General features: G+C 46.1%; 1 protein-coding gene across 3 annotated transcripts in view; it reads right to left on the bottom strand.

The window, feature by feature from the left end:
- Positions 1–15,468, bottom strand: part of NCOA1 (nuclear receptor coactivator 1) — a 153,241-nt gene that overhangs the window by 104,806 nt on the left and 32,967 nt on the right. The window lies entirely within an intron of this gene.

Raw genomic sequence — 15,468 nt, 5'->3', positions numbered from 1 at the left:
ATAAAACACCACGATAATTAGATCGTTCCCGGCCTCGCAAAGGTACCGAGAGTAAATCACTGCTGTTACTAAGCATTAAGCTAGAACTGGATCAAGGGGATTTCTCGAGTCCCTCCTCTTCCCCAGACTTTCTCTGTCGTCTTCGATAAGCCCCGCGGCCTTCGAACCTGAGATGAGGACAGATAATATTTCTCCACCGAAACACGCACGCCATAAAAAGACATTAAAAGACTGCAGCACACGCAGTTTCTTCAGCTGCAAACTCTCCCGGAGTCACACCGGTTCGAACCGTCTTTTTCCTTATCCAAATGCGAGCGCATTAACCAAGCTGCGGCTTGCAAACACCTGACTTGGTAGAAAAATAAGAGTTTCTAAAATTGCACTCTTAACATTACGAAGCGCTGCCTGACTTCTAATGAAAAAGTGAGTCATTAAAAAAGAAAAAAAAAAAGGAACCTAAGGAAACATGTAGATGAGCTCAAGAATAATAGTTTCCAAGCTCCCCAAAAGCGCAGGGAGCAGCCGCACGCACCGGTTACCAAATCGAACTGGGAGAGGCGGAAGCCACACGATGCTTTTGAACATTTGCAGGAGCTCTAGGACGCAATTAATCTTAATCAACTTAGACACCTACCAGGCGTCGCAAATCCGAGCTGGCAGGCAGTAAAAAGCAGTAGGTCCCATGGAGACGCCCAAGGTGGACGCCCGCAGCCCCACGGCGGCCTCGGCTACCCCGGCGGCTGCGGCCACGCTCCACACCAGCGGGAACCCGGTCGCTTTTTCATCGCTTGCCGCCCTTCGCAGGCTCAGCCTGGGGTCAGGCAAGCAGCGGAACGGAGAAGGAAGACCCCAAGGCCGGGCGCGGGATGAGCGAAGGCAGCAGCCGGCTCAGCGCGGGCCCCCGAAGCGCCGCAGTCCAAATCCACCTTCGGGCGCTAAATGACTCCTGTTATTAGGAGAGAAATCCCTTCCACGGACAAAGTCGCTGGAAAACATCTTCGTAACGCGCCCGTCATTAGCAGCACAAGAGCACGACGAGTCACTTGCACTGATTTATCCATGAAAAATCAAGGAGGCAAAAAGGCGAGAGGAGAACTCTCTGCCACCAGCGCTGAAAGCTCCCAGCCCACGTCCTGGCGGGGACAGGGAACGCCGCCAGCCACGGGGACGCCCGAGACCTGAGCGAATTGCAGAGGCGGCAGCAGGGCTGGCCTCTCCGGCACCCGGTTTTGTACACACACAACCCGCTGCATCGCCGAGGCGCCCAGCCCGAAAGTTTTATTCCACCGGCAGAAAACATTTTTAGCATTTCTAAATAATATATATATGTCCCGGCTCTGTCCTCAATACAGAAGGAATTGCATTTTAACCACACTCGTGACAGTGTCTTGGACAGGCAAGAAAACACCGACCAAAGCCGGGCATCAGCAGCGCCCACGCTGGCAGCGCTTGCGACGATCCCGTCCCTCGCGTGAAAACAGAACCAAACCTAAAGCAACACCAGCCCTCCCCGGCGTGCCGAGCGGCCTGCTTTCACAACCCCTAGAACAAATAGATCAAATGATTCAAAGGAGGCAATGTTAAAAACAGAAAAACACAAATACTAATGGAAACCGTAAGAATATGTTTCTAGAGTCCGGTGGGGGGGCAGATCAAGCTCCAGAAGGAAAGTTGTTCCTGTTTTAAAAAACAAAACACACATCTCAAGCTGGCTTTCATGAAAAGCAAAGCAACTCTAATAATAAAAACACATACAACAAATGGAATAAAGGGTAAACTGCTGGCATATTAAAATACGTCAGAAACGAGAAGTGATACGAATCAGCAGAAATGGCACAAGAAAAACCTATTACTAACAGATTTTAGTAAACTAGGTTTTAAAAATCATCCAGGAAGAAGGAATTCCAACGATGGCTGAGGACCGTTATTACACAGAAACAGAAGAGCTACCAATAATATTATGGGAAGGGCAGGAGAGTGCAATAAATATTCCGCTTATCAATTAAGAAGGAAACCAGATGGTATAGTCGTATCACAGGGTGGTACAGAGACGTTTTCTATTCCACACAGCAATTCAGGCAGAGGTGAAACAACAGCTAAAAAGGCGGTCATTTTTAAGTCAGGAGATCTTAACCTGCATCCCAGGGGGTCTAAAGGAGCTGGACGAGAAGCCCTCTGGACCATTTATCAGAGTTTTTAGCAAGCGTCAGCTCTGGAGGTTCCAGAAAAGTGAAGGAAACCTTACGTTGTGCAATATTTGACATGGGTGAGCAGGACGATCAGACTCATTAGAAGCTATCTGTCCGTCCTACATCCCGGGAAGATGAGGGATATGGTGGTATAAAACCTGGTTAGGAATCAGAGGAAGTAAATAACCAATGTCCATCAAACACACATCTTAAATCAGTTGGTATGTGCTTTTGTCAAGCTCTCCAGTTTGGCTGCAACCCATAACAGCTCTGATGCAACGCGCTAGCAGCTCTGTAAATCATTTACCTTTGTACAGTACGATTTCTCAAGTAACTGGAATTATATTACATAACATGGAATACATTAAACAGATTAATAATTGGCCAACTGACAAGTCTCAAAACATAGCTAGATCATCATTAACCACGTGCTTGCACTGAAATCCCAGATGAATCGGTGCTTGTGCCCCGCACCACTCCCTCTCCTGCAGGGATGAGCAGAAGCCACTGCAGCCCACTGACGCTGAAAGCTCCAAATAGTGACGAGCGCAAGATCTAGATCCTTTACCAAAGTGACGGCAAGCAAAGGAGCTGCATGCCTTTATCATCAAACACGAGTTGCACCTAGGAGCAGAGACACTTTTCAGTCCAGATGAGACGCGACAGCAGGGACACGACAGCAGCCTATAAAGCTACCAGCAGCTTGGAGAGAGTGGTCAGACATTGACTGTCCCTGTATCTTCCAGCATAAGAACAAGGCGGAACGAACGAAAGTAGCAGGTGGCAGGTCCAAAACCAAGCAAGGGACAGTGGTTCCTTACACACTACGCGGCTAAGCTGCTCAGCTCCTTGCCAAGGGAGGCTGTGCATGGTAAACCTGCACGAGCTCAAGGGAAGACTGGGTATGTCACGGAGGAGGAACCCATTGATGGGTACTAACAGAAATCGTGTCCGGCTGAGGAAGTCCTGGAGATGTTAAACATGAAGAGGCTGGAGAGGTGGACATGTATCATGCTTGTCTGTCCAGTTCTTCTGTCCTTTTGGAGTCTCTGCTTTTGGAAACAGGTTACTGTGTGGATAAATCCTTCTCCAGATCCATTACTATCGTTCTTATAATCTTACATGACAGAAGAACAAACAGAACATTGTAAAGCAGTAACTTTGGAAAGGATATCGGTGGTAGTGATCATCAACTGAATATGACTCGCCAGCACTGGTCCCTTTAGCAGCGGCCCTGCATCATGCCCACATACAAAAAGAGAAATCCTGAACGTGGGCGCTATATTCCCCCCACGCTTGACACTAGAGTGCAGCCACTACCAAAATAGCAACTTCCTGCTCTGGCCTCCAAGAATTCAGGGAGATTCACAAATTAAAATGCTAATACTCACAAGAATGTTGAAGGATTGGGAAGACACAGCTTATGGCGAAAGGTCGCAGGAGCACCGGCTACTCAGGTTATTAAAGAGAAGATTACAGGCAACGGCACGGCCATCTGTAAACACCAGTCTTAGGAGAAAAATGTAGGTAACAGGCACTTCAGACTAGCCAGCAAAAGAAAACAAAGATCTAGTGGCTGCACACCAAAGCTAAACAAAGTCAGATGAGACCTCGGGCACAATATATCAGGAGTGAGAACAATTACGGGATCTTAAAACAGCTCAGTAAGTGCTGCTTCGCCACTGTGAACTTTTCAAAATGGTACTAGACATCTAAGAACAACAAAAATCCTCAACCCACCATTTCAAACAAAGCTGAACTTGGGGAGGACCTATGGCATCTCTTAGAGAAGGTCATATTGGATAACATTAACAATCTCTTCTTTTCCAGAGCTGGAGAAACTGTGGCTTTTAAACTAAATGCCGCTAAAAGTAGCTCCAAAGTCGCTCCCATACTGCAGCTATGCAGCATATTTAGCAGCAGGGCTATGCGGTCCCAGGGCTGTTGGATGATCTGAATCCACACCGCAGAAGAAAGCAGATCCGTGAAGCAGACATCACTAGGTCTTCTTGGGATACAGAACCACTGTAGAGAGCAGCAAAGATCTTCCACATGTAATTCCCTGCCAGAAGCCCTCTACTGCCTCAGGCCACCCAATGTCATCCACGCTTTCTTGTTCCCAACCATACGAAGGTTTTGCTATGCTTCTGCAGGTCAGGAAGTCTCCTCTACTGTAGTCTGTGAATCAATCACCCACCACTGACCAGAGAAACAACCACCACTATGAAACCTGCCTGCAGACCACTGCCAGTAGTCCATGAATCACAGTAAGAACTTAGAGTAGCAGCATTTTGCCTTTTCTTTCCAAAACATAGCACCTTGAAACAATAACAAAAGACATTTTACAAGTGTTACTGCACCTTCAGTTACTATGCCTCCAGTTTAAGGTAAAAATATATCTGGAGGACAGAAACTAGAAATAAGTACCCAGAGATTATACATATCAACAGCTCAGGATGTCTTTCCTTTCACAAGAAGGCCTTTCCTTTTTCACAAGAATAGCAATATGTACTTAGAGATTTTCAACACAAAAAGCCAGGCCCTTTCAATAAAGTTTGCACTGACTTGTGACCTTTGCTCTTCTGTTTTCTTCCAAAATCCTACATTCAGCATTTCTTGCTCAAGCTATTGACAACTTCCAGTGAATTGTTTGATTTGGTTTCAGAGCGCCCACCCAGTTCTGCAACCCCACAAACCACTCTTAAGAACATATAGCCAACATAAGACGACAGAACAGACTGCACCTTAGTTTTAAGCAATTTGAGTTGAAGGCAAGATGTGGGTTATCCAAGACCTTGTCAAGCTTATCCGCTGACACTGCTTTGAGCAGGGTTCAGACCAGACGACCTCCTGACATCCCTTCCACCTAACCTATCTTCAGCTAACTTCTTTACACAACTATATTATATATACACATACAGCATCTCAAACGTTCCCATAACTCTGTGAGGATGTGCTCAAACACATCCAGGAGTGCCAGCTGCGTTGCAGGATCCATTAGCCTTTCCATTCGTACGCCTACTTTGAGAATTTACTTGTCAGCTGGAAAATTCCTGGAGAGTACAAGGATGCCAAAATCTAGCAAGGCCCCCAAAAAATCACTAACATACATTTGAGAAAATATATCCACTAAGCCATTTCATATGTTCCAGCCACGAAAAGAAACAACCTCTTGTCACTCTTAATCCAAGCTCGATCTCAGACAAAGCCTTTCATCATTTTCCAGTCCCTCGGTCACGTGCTTTCTCCTGAATGGCCAGCTGTGGGCATAAACTATTTGCAATAAGATTTCTCGCACAGCCTGTGACGTACGAAACCACTACAGCACCTTTGAAGCGGTCATCACGTAGCACGTGAAACATGCCTCTTTCAATACCTCCCTTGTTCGGTTTTACTTACGGCCCTAAATACTTTATCAGTGACTGTTTTCTACGAAATGCATAAACGACAGTTGGTGGAGCCAGGACCAGAAATGGGATTATTCTTACCACTGAAGGGAGTGGGCTGCAGACCTGCACCACCGAGGGAAACGGGAACATGACTCCGCATCTGTACATCCTTGGCCTATGCTGCAACCATAGGATCCTCTTTTAACTATAATAGTTTATTTAATTTAGCTTCGGTAAACACAGGTAATAAATTATACCCAACTATATAAAGCAAGTAGAATGGACTAAAGAAAGATTTAATGTTTATTGTACGTTGACAAAATCTGTAATTTATTTACTTGTTTTCACTGCAATACCAGATATAGAAGGGCATGTTAAAAACTAAAGATAACAAAAAGAACAGCGTTGTTACGAGAGGCTGCAGAGAGCCTCCCACAAAGGACCTTCCGTCTCCGCATTTCCATAAAGAGAGCGGCCTGCTTGCAAGTAAGATGCAGCATCAAATATTTTTTGCCACTCCTCCGAACTCCAAGGCCTCTGCGCCAGGGTAAATGCCACATTTTTAAGGGATATTTATCCACCCTGCAATAAGGACATTTAGGAACAACAGTTCCAAGGCAGTGCCAATTCTCACTATTTTTCCCCCCTGAAAGCAGACACTTTCAGGTGCTGTTTAAATTCAATTTTGCTTAGGAAAGTTGTATACTTTTTTGGGCATCTGGAAAGCCTGTTTTCCTCCTTGTCTGCTTTTTCATATACCGCTGCCTGATTTATACCCAATACCAAATAAGCGTTGCAGGAGAAAGAGAGAAGCCATTTTGCAAGAGGGCTCAGTGTGCTTGCCAGTTAACTGTTGCCAATTAAAAGGTCAAAAAAACAATCACTGTATTTGGAAAGAAGAATTTTACACAACTAAGAACTCAACCAAAAAAAATATATATATATATTAACTTTGTTCCAGTAAAGTGAGTTGTCTTATCTACTCGTGAGGAAGTTTAATAAACAGCTTTCTGTACTTCTAAGGGTTTTGAACGCACGCCAGGTCTTGTGGGGATCTTACTTGTGCTAGTTGAAACTGCAAGGCTTAAATGAAAAGCAGAAAGTGTAAAATGGGTTTTAAAGGAAATATGAAGAAGAAATCGATTGTTTTTGTTAGTTTAGCCAATCGATAATAAACGGCAACACCACCGCTGAAGTTACGTCTGGAGGTTGCTCCTACTGCTACAGGTCCGGACCCAGGACTTAAGGTGCCCGTTTCCAAAGAGCAAGGTGCTCCTGCAAAGCAGGAGAGGCACGTCGCGGAGCCCGCGGCATCAGCCCGGCCAGAGTTTCCCCGACTTGAGGCTAGGGCAGCTCCAGATGGAAACTCCTGGGTTTATCAGTTCAGGCTCCCAGCCAGCCCTGCCGGAGCCGGCCAGGCAAGAGGAGCGAGGCAGGAGGAGCTCCAAGGCTGGGGCAAAGCAGCAGCACGTTGTGGACCACCGTTCAGCTCTCTGGGGGTCTCAACAGACTGTCCGGCAGTCCTCCTCGGAGGTCTTTGAAGGACAGAAGAGGCCAGCCTGAATTGTACTGCCACATAATTTGGGTTTGGGCCCGCTGAGAGACCAGCCAGGAGAAGCCAGAGACAGAGGGCTGTTGGGTTCACAAACCCCAGCTATCTCTGGGTGGCCCAGAAGAAAAGAACTCCTCCATGGAAAGGAAGAGCTGCATTTACGTATTCAAAATGGAGTATAAAAGAGCATCTCTCAGCAGGTTTCCAAAACAGTCTCATATACCCACATATGCTCACCCTGCAAGAAGGCTGCTACGCCGTCGGTGGCTCTTCGTCGTTCCGCCGGCTCCTTGCAACACAAAGCGCAGAGCTCTCAGTCTTGGTGTTTATGCAAATTGCTATCGTTTTGAACCAGCTCAAAATTTCACAAGAGCTGCAAACCTGTAAGAGCACTTTGCTGGCTACCAGCAGCCAGCTGGTACATTTAAGGAGCTAGTATTCAAAAAAGGCAGCAGAAGTTACTCAAGTTGCAACCTCTCCCGTGTCATGACTTGACCATCATCCCACGCTGAGCTCTGGGGAGTAACGAACCTGTTGCGGTCATTACAGGGTCCTGCGACGAGACTAAAGCAGCAAGCTCTTCGGCGGAGGAACTTTCCGAGGATGCTTCCTCCTGCTTCAGCCACCCCTGCTACCGTACGTGCGAGCAGCTCGCCCATTTTGCGTGCGTTTCAGATTGCACGAATCTAGGGTAAGAAATTTCTTCAGCACGCCCACCAGAATTCAGAGAGCGTATCCGAGTCCTGCCTGGTGTGTAATAGGGGAACGTCATTAATTACCAAAGAAGGCCGAGAAGGAGACAGCCTGAAAGCAGTAGTGTGCTCTAAGTGGAAAAAAAAAACAAGAGCAACTTAAACCATTTTTCTGTCCACGCGCAATCTAGCACCCCAGGTGCCCACTCACTACGTTTTGCTAGTAACTGCAGGATTAATCCGTAGCCTGCTCCTAGCCAACAAAGCAATCATCAGATTTATGTCCAAAAAGCTCTCAAGTCATTAACCACCTTCGCTGCACACTTCATATTAGTTTTTAATAACTTCCTGATACAGATTAGATCAAACTTTATTCTTCATCCACTGGCTGAATCTGAACTCTGCGAACACCCTGATTTCTGGGAGAACATCCATATTCTCAGTGAGAATATTCAGCTTCTCTCATTAGGACAAATTTGGTTCCAAGACAAATTACATATAAATCATGATTTCCACAACTCAGGTGCCTTTTCCTCGAAAGCCTAGCAGTTATCTTAAAAAGCGTCTACTGTCATTCGCAGACTATTTTGTCAGGCTGATGCCAAAGGGTGATGCTGCTCGCTTTCTCCATGCCCGCCCTTTGGAAAGGCTGACATTGCGTTACGTTTCCCAAGGGCTGTACTTACAGTTTTCTTGAAGCAACCTAGCAGAGATGATCAGAAAAAGGGTAACGGGTGTGAAGAGCTGTGCAGATGTTAATTCCATGTGCCGGAATGAAGGCGCACGGTCGAAAGTGCTACCACACTTCAAAAAAAAAAAAAACCAACAACAAAAAACCAGTAATCTAATTTGTCTGCTGCAAAGAACAATCTTGGTCTCAGGGACCTGAGACTGACTTTTAATTCTTTCCTACCCTTTTTTCTCTACTCGAAGCCAACGAAGGTGATTAAAACCGGGATCGCACAGGCACTGATACGGAGCAGGCCACCGCCTGAGTATCCCCTAAGAGGGGCCCAAGCGGGCCGCGGCACAACGCGACGTGTGGTCTCGGCGCCGGTCGTCCCCCTGCCACCCACCAGCTGCCGAGCGTGCGGCGCGCTGCTTTGAACCGCTTACGTTCTTACCGCCCATCCCGAAAACGTGCTTAATGGCAAACACCAGCAGCCTGGGACAGATGTTCTTGCCTTTCCTCCCCCCGCCCCCCTGCAAGCAAAACCTAATTTAAAATATCTAATGACAAAAGGATATTTTACATAAAGGATATTATCCATAAAGCATATAGAGGGATTTCAAACCCCTTAGTTTATTAAAAAAATTGAAGACATACTGGAGTCCAACGGTGACAGCTTTACTATTAATTCAAAAGTCCAGACTTCTGGCTCTTAATTATCACAGGCTTATTTTTAGCAGCGTTTGATACGTACATTAAAGACGCTTTACTGTCCTAGCATCAAGCAAACAGTGATTCTGCGGTTGCTTTTTTTAGATGTTATGAAACCCTAATTCCCTCAATTTCAATGAATTTGGAATTTCACCTAAATTAGATGTCCAATATTGTTTTCTGAGGGCCTGGGTCATGCTGTTCAACGGGCCATCTCCAAGCCAGTGTCTCCCCGCAGCTCACGGGCTCCTGTTCCACCCATCCGAGGGTACAGACGCTCTTGGCCAACGCCGACAGTGTAAACGCCGAGTTTGCACCTTAAGGAGTTTTCTATACATTTGCAAATAAATAATTCAGCCTGTACTAATGTCATGGGAGGAGCTTCTGGGAGGAGGCTCGGGGAAGGAGGTGCGACCGGACCGAGCGCAGCCGGTTGGGGAAGGGAGACGGAGGAACGCGCTGGAGCTTGCCAACGTGTCGAGCTCACCGCAGCCGCGAGCCCTTGGCTCCGGAGCAAGCCCGAGCTGAAGAGGCGAAGCATTTTGCAGCAACAAGAGTACGCTTTTCTAATAAAAACATCACTGTCCTCAGCCCCACGATTTCAGACCTGTATCTCATCATCTTTATTGAATCCAAACTGTGGCAGAGCTCGTTACATCCAAAAGCAATTTGGAAGTTTCTGAGAAGCTGACTCAATAGGTTTCTTTAAAAAGTAAAGCCAATGAAACAATTTTAGTATCTTCTCTGACACTTCTTAAGTGTCATGTCTTAATGATTAAATAGATTGGGCTGATGAAGGGGAAGAAAAGAAATGAAGACGACTTTCAGAAGCAACTGGTCCTTCAAGGTTTGAGAAGCTGCAGTTCCCGACATCATCGCATTTGAGATTTTTCTACAATGCAGATAACTCATATAAACAGACTAGATTTGAATATAAAAGTACTAGGTTTACCAGACTCCCTGTCGTACAATTAAATAACACTAAGCATATTAATACTAAGAAAACAATTATACTGGAATTATAATTCCACATATTATGGAATATCATAATTCCATATAGGCATAATATAAGAATATGTGCTGCTTCTTACAGCTCCAGAAAGAAAATTCAGTAGCAAAAAGGTAATTTTGAGGATTATAATGAGTGAAAAAAATGCGCAGCAAAACGCTCATCACTGCTATGTCACTTGAAATGCCGCACGCTAAAATACGATGCTATTTAAACAGCTTAAAATGCACATTTATCTTTTTAAAATATTTCAGTATGGCGCCGGGAAAAAACACTGAGATTTTACCAAAAGCTAAATTACTTAAAGGTGTAAGAACACCCCTAGAAGGTCTCAGAGGTGAGGGCCGGGGGGGAAGCGGCTGCGTCCCCGGGGGCCTGCGGGCGAGGGGAGGCTGGGCGTTGGGAGGAGGAACGCAACCGTCCCACCACACACCGCCACGGCCCAGGTGCCGCGATGAAAGCAAGGATTAATTACCGGGAGTAGCACAGGTTTATACAGAAGAGCTGGAGTTAACTCAGAAGCTTTGCGTCTTCCTTCTCACGCGTTTCTGCTTTCTGATGACAAAAATCCAGCAATTTCCAGATGCTGTGAGTTTATCAGCGCCTGTAATTTTAGCTGTTTGAATGATTCATCCGAACCCATTCCCAATGAAAATTTGGAGCTCTCCCCCACTTCGGTGAAGCAGCACCAAACTCGTTTTCTCTGCAGTCAAAAGAGTGCAGGGGCAGGGAAGGAAAAGCACTTTTCAGAGGCAGGTGAGTACAGAAACAGCTTCCTAAAGGAAGCCGTGGAAGTCGGAGGCAACAGTATAAAATAAACCGCATTAAGCCAATGCACCGAGACCTCTTTTCTTCAAAACTTTTTTTCTCTTTCAGAACTGCAAATCCTCCAGACAAACAAACCCATTACGTTCGAGTTTCTTCCATTCGCAACGCTAAAGCCCAAGCTCCCTGTTACCATCCTTTCAGTGCAATTAGCTCCAACGACAGGGGATGTCGCTGAAAATTTCCACCTGGGGCTCGCGGCAATCCGAGCAACCCTGTTTCTGCAAAGCTCCTTGCGCTTGTCCCAAGGAACTGCGTTTCGCTTGCAGAATTCAAAGGAGATGGCAAACAAATCAAAGCCCACGATGGTTATCTAAACAGTTCCTGAGTTTAACATCTCTCCTCGTTATCCAGTCGAAATATCTTGTCCTTGTGTTCATACTCCCGACCCCGGCCCATTTAGTGCTTTGCCAGAGCGGGGCGTTTCTCCCAGCTTTTCCAGCAGCACCTTTGCAACCACAGTGCGTCTGGCATTTTTAGACAATATTCCTCGGAAGCGTTAACAGGAAGGGGCTGGAAAGAGCCCAGCGCGAAGCAGCGAGGCTGGAGGTGGTGCAAAGACGCACGCCGCCGAAGCAACTTCAGGAGCGACTGTAGCTCCTGAAATAACTCCTCCGCGTCTCCGTGCAAGGGGAGAATTTGATATACCCTTTTCTGACAAACTAGCTAACAGCAAAGCGAAGGACTCAGAAGTGTCACCTCCAATATCCGTCGGGAACCCGGACGACGCACAGCCTCCAAAGCCCTTTGATCTACCAGCAGGCCCTTTGATCTACCAGCGTTGAGGGCAAGGCCGCCTGCGAGGAACCGGGCACGCGCGGGCAATCCAACGCCGCGGGCCCGCGTCCTTAGAAAGGAGCAAATATAAAGAGGAGAACTGAGGGATATTTGGGCAAAAGGGGTGGGGAAGGAGCATCCTTAGGTCTCCAGCAGTCCACGGGCCCCTGAGCTTCGCTCAGAAATTTCTCCATCAAGCACATAAATTTTGACGGCCTCTGATTAGACTTCATTTAGATAACGAGAAAGGGAGCACACACACAAAAACGGAGCTCAGCTAAAGCATCCGCGACGCTTCATCCAGAGTGGTCCAGCCAGGGTCACAGTCTAACACGAGAGCCCTCCAGCTGCAATTTGCCGCACGGGAACATTCGGGGAAGGGACAGAACCTTGCAGTTTCCAGCACAAAACACCTGCCCCAGCGTCCCACGTGGCAGCCCCAATGCTCCCGCGCCCGGCAGCGCGACTCCTTGACCTCCCGGAGAAGGGAAGCCTGCAAACCTGGGCAAGCTTCCTCCCGCTTGGGTTTCTTCAGATGCAAAACGGCAATTCTTGCCACAGACCCTCCTTTGGGCGATGCCACGTGATTTGCTCGCTTCACCCCGCAAAGGAGCAACGGCTCCCACGCAAGCTCCTTTAAAAACGGTCAGAGATCTCTGAAAGGAAATTACGTGAAGCCAGAGGGGCTAATCAAAACGTTAGTTTCTGGTTGTCCAGCCAGGGGAAATAGATTTCGCTTTAGTAAAAATAAATCATATAAATAATATAAACATCAGTGGCTTAAGTCAAAAAAAAAATCCAATTCGATTTAGATTTAATTCTTTCACCTCCCTCCTGCTAATCTAAGCATTCCTGACTTGCAATAGTTGAGCTTTAAAATAATTTACTGAAGTCAGCATAGGTCTTCCAGCGGCTTCCCAGCATTTCTGCAGCCCCTTCCGCGCCCGCCTCCGACAAGCCCCGCGCACCAGCGGCGCGGCCGCACGTGCTTCTGGTCGCCTTCCCAAAACGCAAGCGGCTACAAACGAAGGCATCTGCGTTTCATTTCAGTGGCAAGATTTTCATTTATCAGCAGCCAAAATTGTCGGACTATCACATAACCAGATCTGTGGGCTGGAGGAGGGTTTTGGTGGTATTTCTTTTTCTTCTTTTTCTTCTTCTTTTTTTTTTTTAAAGCACACAAAATTTGGAAGGACAGCACCAAAGTCTTGCCGCATGCCAGTAGGATTGTTAGGTATTGCACTACAAGAGGCATGATTTTAAAATAAACTGTTTGGAGATGAGCTTTATATATAAAATCTCCATGGTTACCTCCAAGCAAGTTACCATGGATTAGATGGGACTAAGTACTTATTTTTCCAAAGCCATTTATAAGCATTTAAGAGATTTTTCCATTCTTGCCTCTAAGTATTTCATACCATTAGCTATTGTTTTTCTGATCACATACATTATGTATTAAGTCTTAAACAAAACTTCACTTTATATTTTTTACAATTTACACACGCACTGGAAATACGCAGTTGATACGAACATATTGCATGTGCTTGTAGAAAATGTCAAGCTAATGTCGACAGCTAGGAAAGCCATAGCGCAAATTAAAGCCTGCGAGAAAGCATTTTATCATCCTACCAGATGAGACAGCTATTAGATATTTCCCAATGTTAAAAGAGAAGTCAGGGGCCGTGCTCACATTGCTAACCACGACGAACAGCGACACAGCTGCGTTTAAACACCCGTGTGAACGATTCTCGTCGTGACGGAAGGAAATCAAGCTACAGCGGTGGTGGTTTCGGTGCAAGGAGTGAAACCAGTACGACTGTGCAAAATCAGAGCTCCTTCTGCTTAGCGTCACTTATGGAAAAACTCTAAATGGGAAAGCATTTCTGCATTTGTACTTGTAATGAAACATGCTAGCGTCCTTCTGGGCTATGGGATACCGGTATGGGGAGCTGGAGACGCGCGTGAAGATGACGCTTCATGTCTAGCTCAGTCAACCGGCCGGTTGAGCACCGGAGACCCACCACCTATCCACCTCAGTTCTTTCTTTCATTGAAATTGGTAGAAACAGTCTTTTATAAACATGTTTGGGCTTACCAAAAAAAGAGAAGTACTATTTCACGTGGGATGCCAACATATCAACGGAAGAGCCAAGCTGGAAGATCAACCACTCAATCAGAAGGATGAATTCAGTTCAGAGAAACGGGTCAGGCCTTGCATGACCTGAGCTGCCCAAGTATGACAAAATGACAACCAGATTTACACGACGGAGTGAATTTCTGCTCAGCAGCCAGCCCTCCTCTGCCTGATACACCCACAGCAGCCAAGTCCTAATAGCCTCAGTTCTCCCTCCTCCGACACCCACGTCTTGTCCGTTCTTTCTCTCCCCTCTACGCTGCATAAAAATAACCCCCCCAAACGTAAGGCCGAGCAGACAAATAATACATCTGGAAGATGCTGGTCCCACCCAGCTGGGACTACGGGTGTGGTACAATAGAATTAAGATAGAGAAAATGAGTTACACACCCCTGCTATTTGCAGCCTTGCTTATCTTTCTAAAACTGCCGGAGGCATCCTAATCCTCGGTTTCAAGAGGCTTGTTTCTTAAAATGAAAGGAAAGTAATTTTCAAAGCTGTCCAACCTGGAAGCGAGAGGGCTCGGCAGCGCTGGCGAGCACGGCGGGTGTGTTGGCAGCGCGGGGCTTTCTGCCCTGGGCTCAAGCAGCCTCCAGCCCTTCAAGCAGGTCCAAGTCAGGCTGCCATTAGCATTTACAACTCAAATTATGAGCTCCTGTTTCACATTTGAGTTACTTTAGCTTAATATCGCGCTGTAATGAATGCGCTGGGTGGAGGCAATAGATATGACCCACAGCTGCCGTTTAGGAACTACAGCCAAAAGCGAGGAGGAGACATGGTCGGTAACTCATGACTTCCTAGTGGATCATCCAGTCCATTCATCCACACACTCTTCTGGATCTGCTATTTTAGCTCTGCCATCACCGGGCATGTTGCCAAGAAACATTAAAGACGATTTAATTTCTGAAGAGGCAGCAGGAAAATCGCAAATCTGGGATATTACAATAAAGACACCTCCTCTGTGACTTGCATCGGGGAGCCCATGGAAATGAGAGAGAGATACCTGTCACAAAATGATTGCTTTTCAAGCCATTTATCACCCTGCAAAGCCACACATGTGACAGAGTGGTAGTATGTGGAGGACTTAGAGATTTTAACCACATAACTATTTCCTCGAGTTAAAACAGCTTTGCATGAAGTTTTAAAAACAAAGTTTATTTCTTTTAATTTGGATACTGTAAAAATCTAATTTCTCCACTTCGGTTCACTTTTTGAGAAGGAGATACAGATAAATAGTGATTAAAAAAAAAAATACACTAGTGAACAGTAACATATGCAGACCAAAGGGAACTGCTTTTCCTCAAAGAAAATACATCACGAGACAAAAGTGTATGTAAAAAACACTCCAAGAAGGATTTTTTTTTTTTTAAAGATCAATCTTAAACAAAAGTTCCTTGCGATCAGAACCTACTAGAATCTAGAAATATTCGGCCAGAGAAAACAGTAAGAAATATTGTAATGTTGCTCCTCTTTCTAAAGGGATTTATTCACTTCTTGCTCGTTTCAAAGAGGTTCCCAAAC

This window comes from Apteryx mantelli, chromosome 3 (assembly GCF_036417845.1).
Source record: "Apteryx mantelli isolate bAptMan1 chromosome 3, bAptMan1.hap1, whole genome shotgun sequence".
In the NCBI taxonomy this organism is placed as follows: Eukaryota; Metazoa; Chordata; class Aves; order Apterygiformes; family Apterygidae; genus Apteryx; species Apteryx mantelli.
The sequence above is the reverse complement of the archived record's forward strand: the minus strand, read 5'-3'. Positions and strand labels throughout refer to the sequence as shown.